Genomic DNA, 18,516 nt, shown 5'->3' on the forward strand with positions numbered 1-18,516 from the left:
AACTGGCTGCTTCCCAGCCAGGCTGCTTTAGGCACTTCTTAGCATTCACCTTTCTGAAGGAGTTAGAGGTGAAGTATGTTGACCAGAGCAGCATTGCAGCTTCAGGGATGTTCTGGAAAGGGCCTTGGTGTGAAGTTGGGACCTCACATAGCCTGGGCAAGGACAGGAACTGGCACCTGGACAAAGTTTTCAGCACAGAGTGACAAAAGGGCAGGGAATAAGAGACAAAGACAGCAGATAGCACAAGAGGAAGAAGGAAAAAGGAAGAGTGGGAAGGGTTATGGGGCAAAGGACTGCCTCTGGATAGATATGAGACAGCTTTGGTGTATAGGCAAATGACAGTTTATAAAGGGAAATCCATTTAGGATAAGTTGGTTTGGTTGGGGGTGTTAAGTGAACCAAGGGGGAGGGCATTTTGATAGCTGGACCTTGGTGGGTAGCTTTAGGAATGTAATCTAACGGTTTTTAGCAAGGAAAGAGGGAGGGCCAGGCCTGCCAGTGCCGTGTTTGCCATGCTCAGGCCTGCTAGATCCCTTCAGGCTGTGTAGTCATCAACCCAGAGCTGGACCTTTTCCAGGGTTAGAAAATGTGCAGTCTTCAGGAACAGCATATTGCTTCTGCAGACAACCCTCGCCATTTGAAGGATCTTCCTATCTTCATTCAAAATATCTATGGGTAATTTGTAGGAGTTAGGCGAACAGCTTTGCTGGTATGGTGATACAAGCTTTTTAACCTCTGGATTTGGGAAGTAGAGGCAGAAGGCTCAGGAATTCACGTAGTGAATTTGAGGCAGGCCTGGAGTACATGAGAACCTAGATTAAAAAAAAAACCATGACCCTGTCTGCTGTTTAGGCTGGGATTTAAATGTGATGGATCCAAGGAAGGATCAGGATCAGAAACTAAGGCATCAGGTCCCTTTCCTAGCTGTACACATGGTGCTGCTGAGGGTCTCCATCCTTGAATCAGCCAGCTTCACTGAATGTTTATGTTGTAGCTTTGACACCCTCTAACCCTTGTTTGTAGTTTACACAAGATCATGGGGAAAATGCCCTAAAAGGCTCTTTCACATTCACTTTGACTTAAAAGGGGAAAAAGGATATTACCTAATGTATTTGCCACAAACATTAATATTTATAAAAATGTTTTAAAACTCCAATGGAAGCCACTGTGCCTATACTCACTGCAGCACAGCCCACTGCAGTCTGGAGAGCTTGCTTTGACTATTTTGCTCAGTAAACTTCTGCTGAAATTGTTTCCCTCAGCTGAATTCTTTCCAAATAAGAACTGAGCAGAGGGCTGAAGAGATGATTCAGTGGTCACCAGAGGACTCAGGTTAAATTCTCAGCAGCTCATAACTGTCTGTAATTCCAGTACCAGAGGATCCAACACTCACACAGACATACATACATGCAGGCAAAACACCTGCACATAAAAATTTTTTGAAGTAAAAAAGTTACTTAAAAAAATGAGCAGAAAGCTCCAGTTGGTAAGTTTCATCCAAGTAAGAACAATCCCAGCTTTGACACTAGGGAGATGACGCAGTGGTTAAGAACACATACTGGGGGTTGAGGATTTAGCTCAGTGGTAGAGCGCTTGCCTAGGAAGCGCAAGGCCCTGGGTTCGATCCCCAGCTCCGAAAAAAAAGAACCAAAAAAAAAAAAAAAAAAAAAAAGAACCAAAAAAAAAAAAAAAAAAAAAAAAAAGAACACATACTGCTCTTGCAAAGGCCTGGAGTTCAGTTCCTAGCACCCAGGAGGCTCCACTAACTCCAGCTTTAGGGGATCCAATACCCTTTTCTGGATTCCTCAGACACTCCTTCACAGGTGCACAAACACATGCACACACACACATTTTAAACCTAAAAAAAAAAAAATCAAAACACTGAAGGAACATCACTCTTGGTGCAATAAAAAGAAAATGCTAGACAATCACCAAAATCATAGCTTCTCTTGAGCCTATTCAAGAGCAGAGGTTGCTAGGTAACCAAGTACGCTGGATGTAGAGAACTGAGCCCTAGCTTTTCACTGAGCAGAACACTGGAGAGGAGGAGGCCTGTCATAGGAGTTGACCGTAGGAAGTCAGTTAAAAGTGTAATGAAACGAGGAAAGATTTAGCATGGCAGTTTGCTTTATTTTTCTGAAGGCCCCAAGATGACCCAGTGAATGATACTGCAACAATTGGATGTCTGTTGGCAAATAATAAACAAAAACCCAGTGTCAACTCATCGCCTCACAACCATAAAAAAAAGCCTGAGAGAAGCTAGGGGTGGTGGGGCATGTCTAACTCCAGCATTCGGGAGGCAGAGGCAAGAGGATCTCTGTGAGTTTGAGGTAAGCCTGGTCTACAAAGAGAGTTCTAGGAGAGTCAGGGCTGCACAAAAAAACAAAAAAACAAAACCAAAAACAAACAAACAAAAAAAAAAACCCCATCCCTGTCTCAAAAAGAAAAACCAACAAAACCCCAAACAAAACAAAAAAGTGTGGGCATGGTAGTCTCTGGTGAGCTTACTTCACAACAGTTTCTTTGATAAACAAGTGTTTATTTCTAACTCAATATGGTACAATGTATATGATATTGTGAGCACACAGTATGCATATAGATATATAATATTCACTTTTACAAACATACATACATATAGACAAAAGCCATTACCCATGAGTGTTAGTATCCACTGTTGGGACAAAACACTTGATACAACTGAAATGAGTGAAGATTTATTTTGGTTCATGGCTTTGGTTCATGGTTCTTTGGCCTGAGGCAAAACTGAACATCATAGAAAGAAACACTTGGCAAAGAAGAGTGCTTCCCTCATGACAGAAAGGAGACTGGGTTGAGGGCAAGATATAGCCCTTCAGTCTTTCACTTCCTGCAAATAGGCCTGATCGGCTAACTGTTCAAATATGAAATAATCAATGGATTAAACCTATAATGTCATCACCCTTATGATCCAATGATTCTTCAACAGTACCGCTTGAAGAACCTTCAACCTACCAGTGCTTTGGGGTGACATTGCATACCCAAATATGATAACCGTAACAACCTGCCATAAGTGTCAAAGTTTCACTAATAACATTGAAGTTCATGGGTTTCCTTGATCGGGGCTAACACTATTTATCTGGAGACCATGGCTACTGGGGTCAGGGCTGCTGTCTGGCCAGCCCTGTACAAAGCAGTCATTTTCCTAGTGCTCTTCCTTTTGGCCAAATATACTCTAGATCTGAGTCAGGTGCCCTGGTTCTTGTTAAATCAATTTTGGGGGCATTTTTAATTACCCTGAGGTGGTCACCATAAGGTACTGGTTTTTATCTATCCTTTCTCTCTTCTAATCAGGGTCTAATCCTACCTTAACCTTTTATGTCTTCTCTTAGCTGTCTGGATCACAGGGTGTGTATGTCTAGGGTCTTAGGAGTCTCAGATGAGGGTCTGGAATCATTTCACAAAAGATTAGCTAAAAGAGTCTCTTTTTCCTTTTACACATAGTATTAACTGGTGACTGAAATCCTAATGTCCAGCCAACTGGTCTTCTAATCTAATTCATGCTTATGCATTGCAGCAAGTCATTCTTTTTCTTGAACCTCTTAGGTGTGAATGAACCTCAATTAATACTCAGATGCCCATGGGGTAATTCCCAGGCCTACTCTTTAACTAGGATCCTGAAAAGGATGTAACTTGTTAACGGGAGAAACAACTGGAACCTCAGAGCTCTCAGAGCTGCTCTTTTTTGGCTTCCCCGAGAGTGCTAATGGTATCAGGCGTGGGTAACATGGATGTAAGAACTAGAATTATAGGTGCTCACAAAGCAGAGCTGTGCCAAATTCAAGTATCAGAAATCAACAAAGAGCCCAGAGGAGTTCAGAAATGGATAAGGCACAATACAGGTGTGAGTAGCAGTCCTAACAAAGGTCTCTTCCTCCTCTCCACCCCCATCCCCCACTTTTTTGGAGACACAATGTCGATTTGTAGCCCAAGCTGGTCTGGAATTCACTATGTAGCTCAGGTTGACTGCAGACTGACAATGCTAATACTTCAGCCTCCTGAGTGCTAGGATTTCAGACATGAGTCACCAGACCAGCTCAAGTGAAGTTTCTGAAGTCAGAGACTACTGGAATTTAACTAGTCAGCAGTCTCTAACAAATGCATTTCTGAACCAAAGACAAAGCCTAAAGTCTGTTACAGTGCTGCAGCCAGTCTGCAGTCCAAAGAGGAGAACAAGCTGGGGCCATCATATCTTGTGACAGTCAGTGAACAGACCAGAATACAGTGCAGACAAGCAGAGAAGGTTGCATTATGGTTGGCAGGGGTGCACATTGCAAATTGTCAAAAGAGAAGCTACTGGATATGAGTAACACAGAAGCTAAGGTTGAGCCACAAAGGCAGATTTGCACTGTTCCCAAGGCAGACAAGCAGAGAAGATTGCATTATGGTGGTCAGGGGTGCATATTACAAACTATCAAGAGTGAGCCTACTGGATATGGCTGACATAGAAGCTAAGGCTCAGGCAACCACAAAAGCAGACTTGCATGAACCATCACCAGGACTGGTCCTCTATTTGGGGTATCTAAGATCCCTTGGTGGCCATCAAAGAGATCAGCAATTGGTTGAGGGGGTCTTTTGTTCAATGCAGATTAAAAAAAAATCACAAATGGTAGCGTGTAGCTTTCTTCTTGTTAGCAGATCTGAACTGCTGTTTCAGATTAAGAAAAAGCAAAAGTAGTACTGGATGACAAGTCAAGCAAACAGTTAAAACAAAACATTTAAAAAAAAGCAAAGCAAAACAAAACAAAAATAAAAAGTTAGCTAACCTGGTAAAAACCATGAGAGAAAAAAGGTAAGAACAGAGCCTTTTTCTTTCCTGGGGGACCTTCAGTGTTAATGCTCCCTATAAAGTCCACACACAGCTCAAAGGATGAGACACTCAGTATTTTGATTTGCATCCTAAATTTGAGGGGTGGGGGGGAGACAGTCAATACTCAATATACTCTTGACAAAGCAGGTTAAGTTTCAGCTTTTGACATCCAGATTGTCCCTATCAGGGACTATACAAAAAGTTCAGTCTAGCTACTGAGCTGTACCTCGGCAGATGCTGTGACTACCCTAAGCTTCAGTTTCCTCATCTGTGAAATGGGGACAGTTATTCCTACTTGCTAGGGAACAGGCAATACTCAGAGGTTGAGACATAAGCATGCTGCCTAGCAAAAGACAGGCACTCAGTAAGTGGGCTCACTGGAATGTAGTGATACTCTTGTATGTGATGACAAGCCAACAGAAGGCTTTAGTTCAATGTGACCAACTACAGGAAGCAGTCTCTGTCCTTTAAGTCAACAAAAGGCATCAGACACCCTCAGAGCTGCTTTTTGTTAGTCTGCAATCACTCTCAAACCTACCAGGTAGTCTCTTGTCAGTACTTGGCCTGGAGTTATACAGAGAATTTCCAGTCTTTGGACTTGTCTCTGTTGCTAACAAAAGCAGGGAAGCTTGTTGTCTGGCAACACAGGATGAGCATGGGAGGCACTAGCCTGGAAAGGAACAAGAGGCAGAATAGCCACTCCCAGGAATGTCTGGAAGTTGGACAGTTACTCGGCAAGTACTTGTGGAGTGAGGTCCTTGCTTTTTGCTAAGTAGCAAGAAAACTATTCAAAAGCAATATTATAGTATAAACCAGGGAGAAATGAGCTATGAAGAATGACCAAATGAGGTCATTTTCTGATGACTACTCACAGCAATAGTGTATTCACAATTTATTCCTGCTTCCAAATCTTGAAAGCACACACATTCACAAGGCAGAAATAAAAGCATTTAACACAGCTATGGGAAGTTTTGAGGAAATGAAATGGCTCAGAGCTTTCAGAGAGCCCAGAGTCCTCAGAACAAGAATCTGAAAATGGGAGTCTTCTGCATGAAGACCACTTCCAGCAGCATGGCCATTCATACTTACTCTACTTGTAGGTAGAAGCAGAAGAGCACACTGTACAGTGTACAAACAGGAAAAGCTGGCCAGCTCCAGAGAGCCAAAGGAAGAGTGGGTCTAGTGGACCTCCACTTGAGAAGCTGCAGGTTGAACACGAAGTGGCCAAAGGCTAATGAACATACTGAAGATTAATCACAGGTTCTTGCAGGGTGCTGAACCTGCCATAGGAATGCTTTTAACGTGCATCCGAAAGACCCATCAATTCTTAGATGCCTACATGGAAAGCCCTGTAAATAGTCCCAGAATCTAGCTGCCCTTCATTCCCAAGAAACTCCTGTCACCAAACAAAACTGTCTGGACCCAGGGAAGCAATGGTGATATGGACAGAATACTGGAGTCTGGTGGTTGTGGTCTCTGAATCAGAGCATACCTGTCAGGCAGCTATTTACTTTCACCACATCCTAGGGATTTGCACATCCTGTCCAGAGACTTGCTTATGCTGGACTGTATTGTTCTTAATCTTTCCTTTTACTTCAATGCTCTTCCTGTGGGCAGCCTTGTATAAGAGGCTGGGTAGACAGACTTTAGGAATGTTTAATCCATGCAGCTTTGTGCCTGTAATTTAAGATTCAAAATACAATGAGACAGAAAGTATTCTCATTTTCTTATAAGAAAAGTGAGACACTTGCCCATTTAGACCTTTTCTCTAAGGGGCCTCATATGCTACAGCTGCTGGGGCCAGATCTAGCTAAAAGGTTGCACAGTACAGCCCTCACCACTGACAAAATGAACACAGACATGTAATGAATGAGGAAGGCAGCTATGCTCATAGCTATGCCATCAATGTAGATATATGCTAGAGATCCAAAACACCGAGTGCTGGGATGCCTATCTCTCACCTACATCTACCTGGTTGAGCCTTGCTCCAGTGAGAGGCAGAGCAGATACATGACTTGCCCTGGAGAAGCACAGGGACTGGACCTGAACATGGACAATGTAGGCTCTGAAACTCTTGCTCTCACATTTGAAACCTAGGGAGGAAAGAAAAAGGATAGGGCATGTATGGTGAACAGGGAAAGATGGGAACAATCCTGCTATGTGCCAATTTGAACATAGAATGAGGAAAAGTACAAGAAGTCATAGAAGAGCTTCATTAGAACACATCTCAGAGCAAGGAGCAGGTGTTCAAATAGCCCAGCACTTTGAAGAGAAGCAACTGGGCTTTTTCTGAGAATTTTTCATACTACATTCATAGCACAGCCGTGGAAGCCTGAGCAGGGCAGGCATGGCAGACTTGATGCTGTCAGCTACAAATGGGTCTGGCATTGTCTCTTCTGGTGCCAGACAGGCCCGACCAGACCCAGCACTCTAGAAATCCATCTGGGCTGCTGCAGCACTGCCCAGGCCTCATGTCTTCTGCCCCAGTCCCTTGTAGATGCCTCATGAAGATGAGGCCTTCTCATCTCTGCTGCCAGCTTGACCTTGACATCTTGGTGGCTGAAGGCCCTGGGGAGACCAGAACAGTGAGGCACTTCCTTTTGACTTGTGATACGGTGTGCCTACATCAGGAGACCCAGATGACTGGGGACAGAGATAGAAATCCACTTCCTACATCCATCTGGGAGAGCCCTTGAGAAATGAACATCAGGTCAAAGCTTGCTGTCAGTGGAAAACGCCATGTCAGTTGTCTCTTTAAAACGATGGAAAGCAGTCATTGTGTGGCTGCTCTGTTGTCATTCATTTCACCTCTGTGACAGCCTGGAGAGTAGACAGCGTTGTCCCCATCAGGCTGATGAGGACACTGAGCTGCTGTACAGCTGTTAGAGGAGAGGGACGAGGTTGGGACCGTGTCCTGCTCTTCTGTGTCTGAAGCACCTTCCACTCTGCTTGTACTTGGCCTGTGGCTAAGGCCAGAATCAGTACAGCTCATCTCTGATCTGAGCCACCTTTGGGGAGGATGACACATGTAGTCACCAAGAGGGTTGTTATAACAGAATCTGGGTGTCAGACAACAAGGGAAGCTCATCACTCAGTTCTAGAAGACAGAAGTCATAAACCAAGGTGTGGCCACACCCCCCCTGAAGGCTCCAGACAGGTTCTTCCTGCCTCTCCCAGCTTGTGGGGTCTGCCAGAGTCCTTAGCTTCCTGGACATCTGACCACTTCTCTCCAGTCCTCTGGCCATCCATTCTCGAGTATCTAGAGCAGATTTTTCCTGCAGTATAAGGAAATGCTACATTTATATCCATTAGAGTTCAACCTGCTGCATTGAGCCACTCTGGTGAACCTGTTTTAAGTTGTTCTCCTCTAAAAGGCTGCTTTCAGCAAAGCTCACATCCTCAGGCTAGGCCTTCAGCTGTTGGATTTGGAGAAACAGTTCCTTCCTTAAACAGAGGTATTATGTCCACACAGCAGAGAAGGAAACTGAGGCTCAAAAGAAGAGATACCAGGTCCAGCCAAGACCCATGTTCTTGTCCCTGAGAGGCTGGGCTGGGTCTTGTACTTCTGCCCTCTTCCCACCATACTGTCCTTCACACGGGGAGGGAAACCTCCAGCTCCTAAGACAAATGGAGGGGGCACATTGACATTCTGCTCTAATGGCTTCTTCCTCAACACGACCAGATTCCACGAGACTGCACAGCTCTACCCACGATCTCTGATGATGCAGGGCAAGTGTCAGTGTGCCACCTGGTTTGAGGGTGGGTCCCAGGTTCTAGAGGATGGTGTCTGCATCTGTACGTGTGATGGTCAGGAAGTGGCCTTCCTCATCTGTGTGTGAGAAACAGACTTGTGCAGGCTACAGACACTATCACACAGGTTATAGGGCCTGCTTTGGCTTTGAGGAATGGTAGCTTTTATGAGCTTTCTTTCTGTCTTTGATTTAAAGAACCACTTACTGAAAGCTAGAGCCAAGCATGAAAGCTCCTGGTGGCTCCTGCTCAGCCCTGCCTGACTGTAGTCCAGGCAGTAGCAGACCAGCAAGGCTTATGTCCTGGCCCTAACTGCTTCTCTGCACACTGCACACATCACCTGCCAGCCACTCTGGGTGTGAACTGAGTGCTGGAAAGGAGGGTGCAGAAGGCACTTCAGTCTGTAGTTCTGGCTTCCTGGTCCTGTAGCTCTCATTGCTGAAAGCATGTGCTTCTTCACAGTGGTCTAGGTGTCTCATTCTTCTTCCAGTAGTAGTTGTCACTGTCATCCCAGCTACAAAAGTCTCTTAACTTCATGGGGTCATTGATGTACCTGTAGGAATGGAAAGGAACAGTGATGGTGGGATGTTTATTTTTGCTAATATCAAGGTCTTTTGTTTCTGGGTATGGTGCACATGCCTCCCCAGTCATATGCTGAGGATAAACACATCCACACTTATGGACAAATAAACAAAATCAGACATAAGGTGTCATTTCCATGGTCTTTGAAGAAACTATTCAACCCAACCTATCTTCTCCCTGGAGGCTGAAGGGAAGAGGGAGTGCTGTCCATGAGAGTGAAACCCCACTGGTCTGAAATTGGGAGTGCTAAACACAAGACTAGAATTCTAGAGCAGTGCTTCTCAACCTTCCTAATGCTGCAAGACATTAATACAGTTCCTCATGTTGGGATGACCACAAACTATAAAGTTTTCTCATTACTTCATAACTATAGTTTTGCTGTTATGAGTTATAAATTATGATATGCAACTCCTGTGGGGAACAACAACCCACAGGTTGAGAATTGCTGTTCTAGATCGTCACATGCACTGGAAACTGACTTGCTAGGCACAAGGATAATCTGCTGTATGCCCAGCCCCTAAGACTAGAGGATGCTTATCCAACATGACCTGGCCTCTCCATACGACACAGATCTTTCTCTTTCTCAAGTCATAGACTTTTCTTCTAGTATTTTTACAGATGCTCCCAGGAGCTTCTGGCTGCTAATCTTCCCAGATGAGCATGTTAAATATGAATGACATAAATGACAATCACCGACTTCCTGGAGTTAGATACAGAGCTACAGAACACCAATCACTGGACCTTTCTCTAGTCTCTTGCAGGGTGGTCGAAAACTATCCCTAAAGAGAGGGTGGACCTTTGGTTTGGTTCCTCTGTTAACTAAGCATCATTAAACAAAGCATTACTCACAGAACATCACTCAAAGCCAGCACACCATCCTATTGGACAAGAAAAAGATTCCCCAAGAAGTTGCAGCATGGTTTGCCAGGGTAGGGCAGAGGCAAGATATATGTTCGTGAAGTGTGGTAAAAGTTCCATGACAGTTTGTGATGGAAAGACATCCCAGGGAGAAGTGTCTGCATTTTGAGGAGAGAGGCAGAGCTCACAACTTAGGGTTTAGGTAAGGAAGGGTGGTGAGGGAATACAGGGGTCTTAAACAATTTTACCCTGAAGCATACACAAGACAAGCACCAGGCTCCATAGTATGAAGGGTTTCAGGAAGATGGACATGCCAGATCCAGAAGGGCAGAGAGCCAAAGATAGACAAGAGACATCAAAACTGGAAGAATGGGGTCAGAATCAGATGAGCCAGGACCATGGTGGGGGTGCTCAAAACAAATACATTCTTTTCTGGCCAAACCCCACAACAAATAGAGTGGGATAAGCCCAATGCCTGTAGCAAACAGGGGGTTTCACAAGAAGCTTGGATTGGAGAGGCAAATTGCTAAATATGGCTGCCTTCTTTGTAAGGACATTAAAAACACGTCTGGTATACAATTCTCTTTTACCCAAGAACAAAAAATATGGTATTTGAAGCATCTCTGGCTTTTAGCTAGAAACCCACCAAATGCTCCTTTTCAGGTAGTGTATGAGTACCTAAGCCTTGATTCCAACTGAAAAACAGACTAGAAAATAGAACCACCAAACAATATGACATAAAATCAAAGCATGGTTACATAGGTTTGAGTAACTACTGACTGTCACATGCATCAGGGATTTATCTTTTGGGCCCCAGGAAAGGAACTAAGACCAACTGACTGGCAAACTTACAAGCTACTACACAAGTACTTTATAGGGTCAGAGCTAGGGGCACAGGGCAGGTGAGATTCCTCTCCCTGCTCCCAAGGCTTGCAAACTGGTTCACAAGAGTTGCCTTGCACCAAGAAACCTCTGTAGGTGGCAAAAGACCAAAAAGTTGGGAGGCCATTGGAGGGTACAGAGGAGGTATTACTATTCTGAAGTGGGAAGGGGCTAGAACATCAGTTTTTTTTTTAAGACTGTATTCTAGTACAGAAGTGTACAAATTTAACACCATTCTAAGGAACATTCTTCATTTGTATAAGCTAAGATCTTAACCTGGAATATAGGGGGCATCAGGTACCTTTCAACTACCCTAGAGAAATACACTTACATGGGTGCTCTGAGCAGTCCACACATGGGGTCTTCCCTACTCCTCATTCACTCGAAAGAACTCTCTGCTCTGGAACCCTGTGGGGGATACCTAGTCACTCACAGGCAACACTATGCCAGCCAGTCTGCCAGGCATCTGTCTCATGCCAGGACTCAGCAGCTCTCCCCATCACTGACCTCCACCCAGCATGGGCTTTGATTTCTGGCTCCTACTTCCCCATGAGCTTTTCCTTCATGCTGGCCCTCACACTGCACCTTCCTCCCCTCTGAAGACACCCCTGCAGCTCCTGTCAAGTCCCCTAACAGCACACTGTCCTGTCGTCAGTCACAACCCCACCAAAAGCCAGTTGGACTCTGTGGGGCTCAGCAAGGCAGTCCCTTCATTATTCTGAATGCACCGCTGTAATAATACAACATTTCCAGTCTGCAAATAATGGAACTCACGCAAGGATATGTCCCCCTGCTTTATAGAAATAGCACTCTTCCATAATTCACAATATGCAAGTTCTAATGGCTGATGAATAATTTGGAAGCAGTAAAAGCACTCTGTGGCACCAACATGCTGGCTTTCAAAGTGAGTTCACTTTACCTCTGGTGCCAAAGCACCTCTTTCAACCCCGCTATGTCACTGTGGTCATCAAGGGAACTAGAGGGATGATTCTGTCCCTAGACAACCCACAGCTCACAGCTCACCATCCACACGGCACCAACAACTCTCTGCTCTACATGTAAACACCATTTATCCCCATGTTTCAAACTGAAATTTGTCCCTGGTTCAGTAGCCTTTGTGGCTGACCTTTCTGATTGAGCCAAGGAAGAGAGAGGTTTCTAGAGTCTGCAAGGCATGTGTAAAGGTTGAGCCTGAACGCAGTATCATGGTTTAGGCCCCTGTGCAGGAAGTCAGTCCACTGCCCATTCCCTTTATCTTGTCTGTCAACACGGGCAGAAAGCTCCTACCACACTGCTCTTGCCACTATGATAGTCTGCCCAAGCATGCAGACCAAGAGACTATGCATCAAACCCACTGAAACTGTGAGCCAAAACAAATGCTTCTCCTTAAATTGTCTTTGTTAGACATTTGGTCCACAGCAATGACAAAAATGAATATACATTTTTATCCAGCAAACTCAACTCTTACGAATTTACCTAAAACAGATATTTTTACAATCTTGAAATACCAAAACACAAATTTCTAAATAAGAGGATAAGAAAAGGCAGATTTTACTCAGTCTTAAGACAGAAGGGAATTTTGACTTGTGCCACACAAAGCATGTGGTGTGACAACAAATCTTGAAAGAGAATTAAGAAGGTAACCACATATTATGAACATTTACCACAGGAAAAAAAATGGAGAAATAAATTTGCCCCAGCAAACAAGTCTGTCACCATTTTAAAAACAGACAAGGACATGTAACCCATTCCCAACATTCTTGGACCGTAGTCTCAGATAGGATGGCTGATATTCTTTTTTTTTTTTTTGGTTCTTTTTTTTGGAGCTGGGGCCCGAACCCAGGGCCTTGTGCTTCCTAGGTAAGCGCTCTACCACTGAGCTAAATCCCCAGCCCCGATGGCTGATATTCTTAAACAAGAAAGAATATATAAAATGGCTCCCCTTTCTTAATAATTATCTATTGAGTTATATGGCTATTATCTTACCAGGCCTTTACAGACCACTAAAAAGTAAAAGAAAAAGAAAAAAAAAAAAAGCCTGGTGTGGTCGCACACACCTTTAGTTCCAGCACCAGGAAGGCAGCCTATCCAGAACAGACAGAGCTATGTAGAGAGAATGTGTCTGGAAAAAGAAAAAGAAACAACACAAAAACTCCTAATATTACGTGACAAAAGTTCTAGTTATCAAAAAGAAACTTATGTTGGAATTATTGCTTGTTTCTCTGCTGCCATGTAAAAACCCACCAGGACAAATGCTACTTTACGGTAGTCACACTGACAATATTCCTTAGGTTCAAATAACAACAACAACAAGAAGAAATCATTCCCACAGTTCTTTCCCAGAAGAGGACCAGGGCGACAGGCCAGCTGCTGGAGGAAGTGGCACTGAAGAGGCCCGAGTCCCTGAGATGCCCTGCAGAAGGTGCCCTGACAAGGCCCAGGCAGCTGGTGCACACACCTTGCTGGGCCTCTGGTCTGACTCTAGTCCTCCCCTTCCCCTACCCCGACCAGTCACGATTTCACTTCACTTCGCTTCAGAGGCTCTTTCCCTCCCACAGTGGGGCTGCACCTTTCTCTGGAGCCTACAGGGTGGAAGAGGAAGGAATTTCTCACTGGAAGGCCAATGTAGCCCATGCTCTTGGTAAAGAGGGAAGAAGGGCCTTCCTACATAACCATGTGACATCAGCACACAGAGCTGGACAAACTCATGGGCTCAGGCTTTGCCCTGCTGGTGCCAATGGGAATTGGGAGCCGGAGGAGGATGCTGGGGGCCACACCTGGATGAGGAGGACCACCCCTCATGTGCACTCTCAACCTTGTGTGTGTGCAGGAGGCCCCTTCTCTCGAGTGCGTACTTTCATTTCTTAGAAGGCACTGGAGGGAAAGGAACTGCTGCTCTGAGACCTCACATCTGACTCTGTCTTCAACACCAGAGCTTTATTTCTCTCACAAGATCTCCACAGAGGCCTGAGAAGAACATGGCTCATTTCCTCAGTTATTAGGTAATGAAAGATTTTTTTAAGATTTATTTTTCATTTTTTAAAGTTTTATATATATATGTGTGTGTGTGCACATGGGTATGTACACCTGAGTTCAGGTGCCCCTGGAGCCCAAAAAACAAGCACTGGATGCCCCTTTGGATCATGGTACAGATGGTTGTGTATTGCTTGGTGTAGGTGCTAGAAACTTATCTTAGGTCTTCATGAAAGCAGTACGTACTATTAACCAGAGCCATCTTTCCAGCCCCAATGATAGTGATGCAAGCTCTAACCTCCTGAATTGCAATTAATCTGTCACTTTACTTGCTGTCAAAAATCAAGGAAAGACTTACAGATAAAACTCTAGTGAACACCACGTGACTCCAAGCAATTGATGAAGAGACACATCCTGTAGGTTATTCTTGTCCAAGTGTGACTTTTGGCACTGCAGTCAAAACACCCCTGAAAGAAAAATGTTACATATTGGTAATAATTAAATTATATTAGCAGGTCCTGTTATATTATACAACACAGTACACAACTAGCTTAAAGGGCGTCTAACATTCACACTTTAAATCCTGAAGATTAGGAACCAATCCTATTTGTTTGGTACTGTGGCAGCAGGGCTAAGCTAGGTGCAGCCTTCTGGTGCGGCCTTCCTCCCATTCAGTGCCTGCTTTTCCCTGTGCCACCATGCTGGGACAGGCCATTATCCTTCATCCATGACTTCCTGATTCCAGGCATCATGGCTGCCATCTCCAAGAAGCCCGTGTCCCTGATCAGGCAAGTCAAGCCTCCACTGCAGGTCTGACCTGTGAACAAGCAGGCCATTCCTGATGACGGTCAGCACAAAGGCATCATGGACTACATTATCTGCATCCCCAAAGAGCAGGATGTACTGTTTTTCTAGCCTGGCAATAAGAATGTTACCAGCTAATTCTCTGCATAAGCCCTCAACTTTTGTATCAAGGATAAATACAGATTTTCCTGGGGTGCAGACAAGTGAATGTATATCTGGAGCCATTTTGACAGTAACTGGCCTCTGAAGGAGTTCCCCCATTTCATCTCATGGACAGATTTTGCTAGAACCTCCTAGGCAGCTGAAACAGAAAAATTAGGCACAGACTCTGCCAGCCTGTGGGACTTTGGTGACTATCACAAGTTGGATGGAATCTGCTGTCTTTAACAAAGCTTTGACATTTCTGTTCAGGGTGCCAGAAAATACTGCATGGTGTACTTTAGTATATGCAACACAGTTGAGGGCATTCTGCTTGACCTCAAGAACACAGACATCCAACAATCAGATGATCACACAGAGAGTCATGGCCAGTGTCACCTCCCCTCTTCTTCACAATGAGATGGATTCTGAGTTTAAGGATATTACAGTGTCTGAGCTCTTTTACACAGACACTGTCAACTATTAAGAGTTTTTCTTTTTGTTTGAAATAATGTCTCCTACTTTAACTCAGGCCAACCTAAAACTTCCTATTTATCCCAAACTAGCCTTGAACTTGTGATCGTCCTCCTGCTCCCCCTCCCAAGTGCAGACACCATAGGCGTGACTCACCATCCATGGAAAGACTGTAAGACAGGTGTGAAAGCCTTCTTCAAAGGCGTGGCCCAGCTTCCTTTGTGGCAGGCGCAGTGCTTTTGTCCTGCTGGTTTCAATGAGCTGAAGAAAGGGATTTGAGCAAGGCCTCTCAACAGAAGCAGAACCGAGAAAGTGACATGTTCCATTGCTAAGGACCCAGTCTTGGTCCTCATCAGATGTCTGGGAAGGAGTCTTGAAAGGGTGCTAAATGTGTTCTTTTTTCATCACTGGTACCCCATTCCATGTGTTGATTACTGGGGAATTAATGGTTTCAAGGTAGGTCCTCCATCAGGCAGACCTGGAATCTAGGATGCATTCTGTTGTATTTACTTAACCAATAAATCAGGTCTTCCTTTTGTATGTAAATGACATTTCTTTTTGTAGAGCTAAATATTTACAATCATATCCTATGCCAGGCATTCTGCTGCAAAACAATAAAACAACATGAAAAGAAGTGTTATCTGGGATTTTAGAGCCTTACATTTTTATTTTTATTTTTTATGTATGAGGTTTTTTTTTTTGTTTTTTTTTTTTTAACCAGCATATATGTCTGAGCACACTATATGTGCCTGTGGAGACCAGAAGAGGGTTTTGGATACCCTAGAATTGGGAGTTATAGACGGTTATGAGCTGCCATGGTGGTGCTGGGAATTGGAGCAACCAGTGCTCTTAACTTTTGAGCCATCTCTCCAGCCCAATTTTTAGAACTTTAGACATCTGTAATAATACTGCGGCTGGGTAATAGCTTAGCTGTTAATAACACTGGCCGTTACCAGAACATCTAGGTTTGGTTCTCAGTAGCCACAATCATCACTCTGGTTCCAAGGAATCAGATGCCCTCTTCTGGCCTCCATGAGCACCAGGCACACAGACACACATGCAGGCAAAACACCTAAAAACCTAAAACTTTTAAAAATTGTAATATAAATTCTTTGTGGTCAGGTACTTGCTTAGCATGTTTGAGGCTTTGGCTTTGCACTGATGAGGGTCTAGGGAGAGTTATCAATATAATTACTGTATTAGCAATAATACTCTATTGTATATGTGGTTGGTATGCAGTGAAGAGAACTTAGGTCTGTAAGCTATATCCTACCCTACTTGCCTCTAAACCTTCAGTAAGAAACACAGCACATAAATGAATGCTGACCAGGACCGTACCCAGCTGGTACACTGTCCCTTACAATCCACTGGGCAGTGGCTGTATCTCACATGACAGGCCCTTGGGCATGATTCTTCTCTGCACTAACCATTTGCCCAATCATCCTCAACCTTTTGTGCAATTTCTGCCTCTCTTTTACCAAGGTAGTCTATGTGACCAGAAAAATGTGGAGAAAAGACAACATACTATTTTCAAGATGAGGTTATGAAAGGTAAACTTGGTAAACTGGGCGGTGGTGGCCCAGTCGGCAGAGGCAGACAGATCTCTGAGTTCTAAGGCCAGCGTGGTCTACACAGTGAGCTCCGGGACAACCAGGGCTACACAAACAAAATGTCTCAAAAAAGAAAAAAAGGCACTATGGAAACAGCATCACCAAAAATTCCAGCACTCAAGAGGCAGAGGCCAGAAGATTGGTAGTTTAGGCCAGCTTGGTCTACAGAGTGAGACACTACCTTAAAAACAACAACAATGGGTTGGGGATTTAGCTCAGTGGTAGTGCACTTGCCTAGCAAGCGCAAAGCGCTGGGTTCCGTCCCCAGCTCCGAAGAAAAAAAAAGAAAAGAAAAACAACAACAACAAAACCCAAAAGACACTGACGTCTCTCTCTACGGTCGGCCACTTCTAAATAATCATGTATCAAGGACCCTCAAACAGCCCTGTAGAGAAAACTGACAAGGAAACCGGGTGTGGCGCTAGCTCAAGAGCTAGAGAGGGGACGCGACCAGGCGCGCCATTTAGGTGAGGTGCTGTTTTTCTGAGGAGACGCCACCAAACTTTTTCTGAGGAGACTTTTTTCTGAGGAGACGTCACCAAACGCCAAATCACCCCTGGGGTCACCAACCACAGCCCAAAGCACGATTTCACCGAAGTATATACAACTCGGCGAGAACAGACGGTACTGGACGTCTACGGAGCAAGGTTACTCACGGACGTAGACGAGCAGTCCGCCCAGTCAGAACCCGCGTGGGCGAATACGACGGTTAACCAACGGGGCGGCTTCTCCTCCTCCTCCTCCCACGTCGGCTGCGGGGTTCCGAGCTCGCCAGGCGGCCGCTATGTGGTTGCTAAGCACAAAGCGCAGGCGGTAGAAGATGGCCAGGATGTCCTGATTGCCAACGTCCCCCATGGCTACCTGAGGATCCAGAGGCATCGCGCCGCAAACAGGCAGGACCTCCAGAGAGAAACTGTAGCGGCCTCAGAGACCAACTGCCGTTGGCGCGCCCCTGCAGCGCGTGGAAGTAAGCTCCCTCCAACGTCCCGCCCACCACGCCCCGCCCACCCCAAGAGCGCCAGCCACTCTTCTTCCACCTCTCATACAGGCCGCTCTGGCCCCGCCCCTTAAGCTCCGCCCCCTCTTTGCCCTCGAGCTTCTCTTTCTGTTCCTTGCCTCACTGCCTTGGGCTTGGCGCGCAGTCGCCCAGTGTTCAGGTGCGTCTGCGACAGGCGCCTCAACAGGAAGCGGCGGGGTGGCTGAAGCAGGACTTTACCCTCAGGCTGGACTGTCACCGGTCCTGTTTTGTTCTCAGCTAAAGCGAAACCCTGAATGTGTTGCAGAAAATCATTATTATTATTTTTTTTTAGAAAATTTTGTTTTCTGCTACTGGAGAGACCGCTCAGGTATTAAGAGCGCAGAGGTGTTTGTCAACAGGACCCGAGGTTGGATTTCCAGCATCCACATAATGGCTTACAACTTCAGTTCCAGGGGGTCTTCACACCCTCTTCTGACCTCCACAGGCACTCTACAGGCTCTCCATAGGCTCATGATACACAGATATTCATACAGGCAAAGCACACTAACAGGAGATAAAAGTCACACACACACACACACACACACACACACACGCGCGCGCGCGCGCGCGCGCGCACAGGG

General features: G+C 45.1%; 1 long non-coding RNA gene across 2 annotated transcripts; it reads right to left on the minus strand.

Moving 5' to 3' along the window:
- Nucleotides 1-2,518: 2,518 nt before the first annotated feature.
- LOC148004899 (uncharacterized) lies at nucleotides 2,519-17,857 on the minus strand. 2 transcript variants are annotated; one of them, XR_015625817.1, is made up of 4 exons: nucleotides 17,574-17,857; nucleotides 15,464-15,908; nucleotides 14,250-14,358; nucleotides 2,519-9,149 (listed from the first exon to the last, which is right to left on the minus strand). It is a non-coding gene; the product is annotated as an uncharacterized LOC148004899 (long non-coding RNA). The 2 variants fall into 2 exon arrangements; XR_015625816.1 differs by having other exon boundaries at nucleotides 15,464-15,911.
- Between the last annotated feature and the right edge of the window lie 659 nt (nucleotides 17,858-18,516).

This window comes from Rattus norvegicus, chromosome 7, assembly GCF_021556685.1.
Source record: "Rattus norvegicus strain SHRSP/BbbUtx chromosome 7, alternate assembly SHRSP_T2T, whole genome shotgun sequence".
Lineage (NCBI taxonomy): Eukaryota > Metazoa > Chordata > Mammalia > Rodentia > Muridae > Rattus > Rattus norvegicus.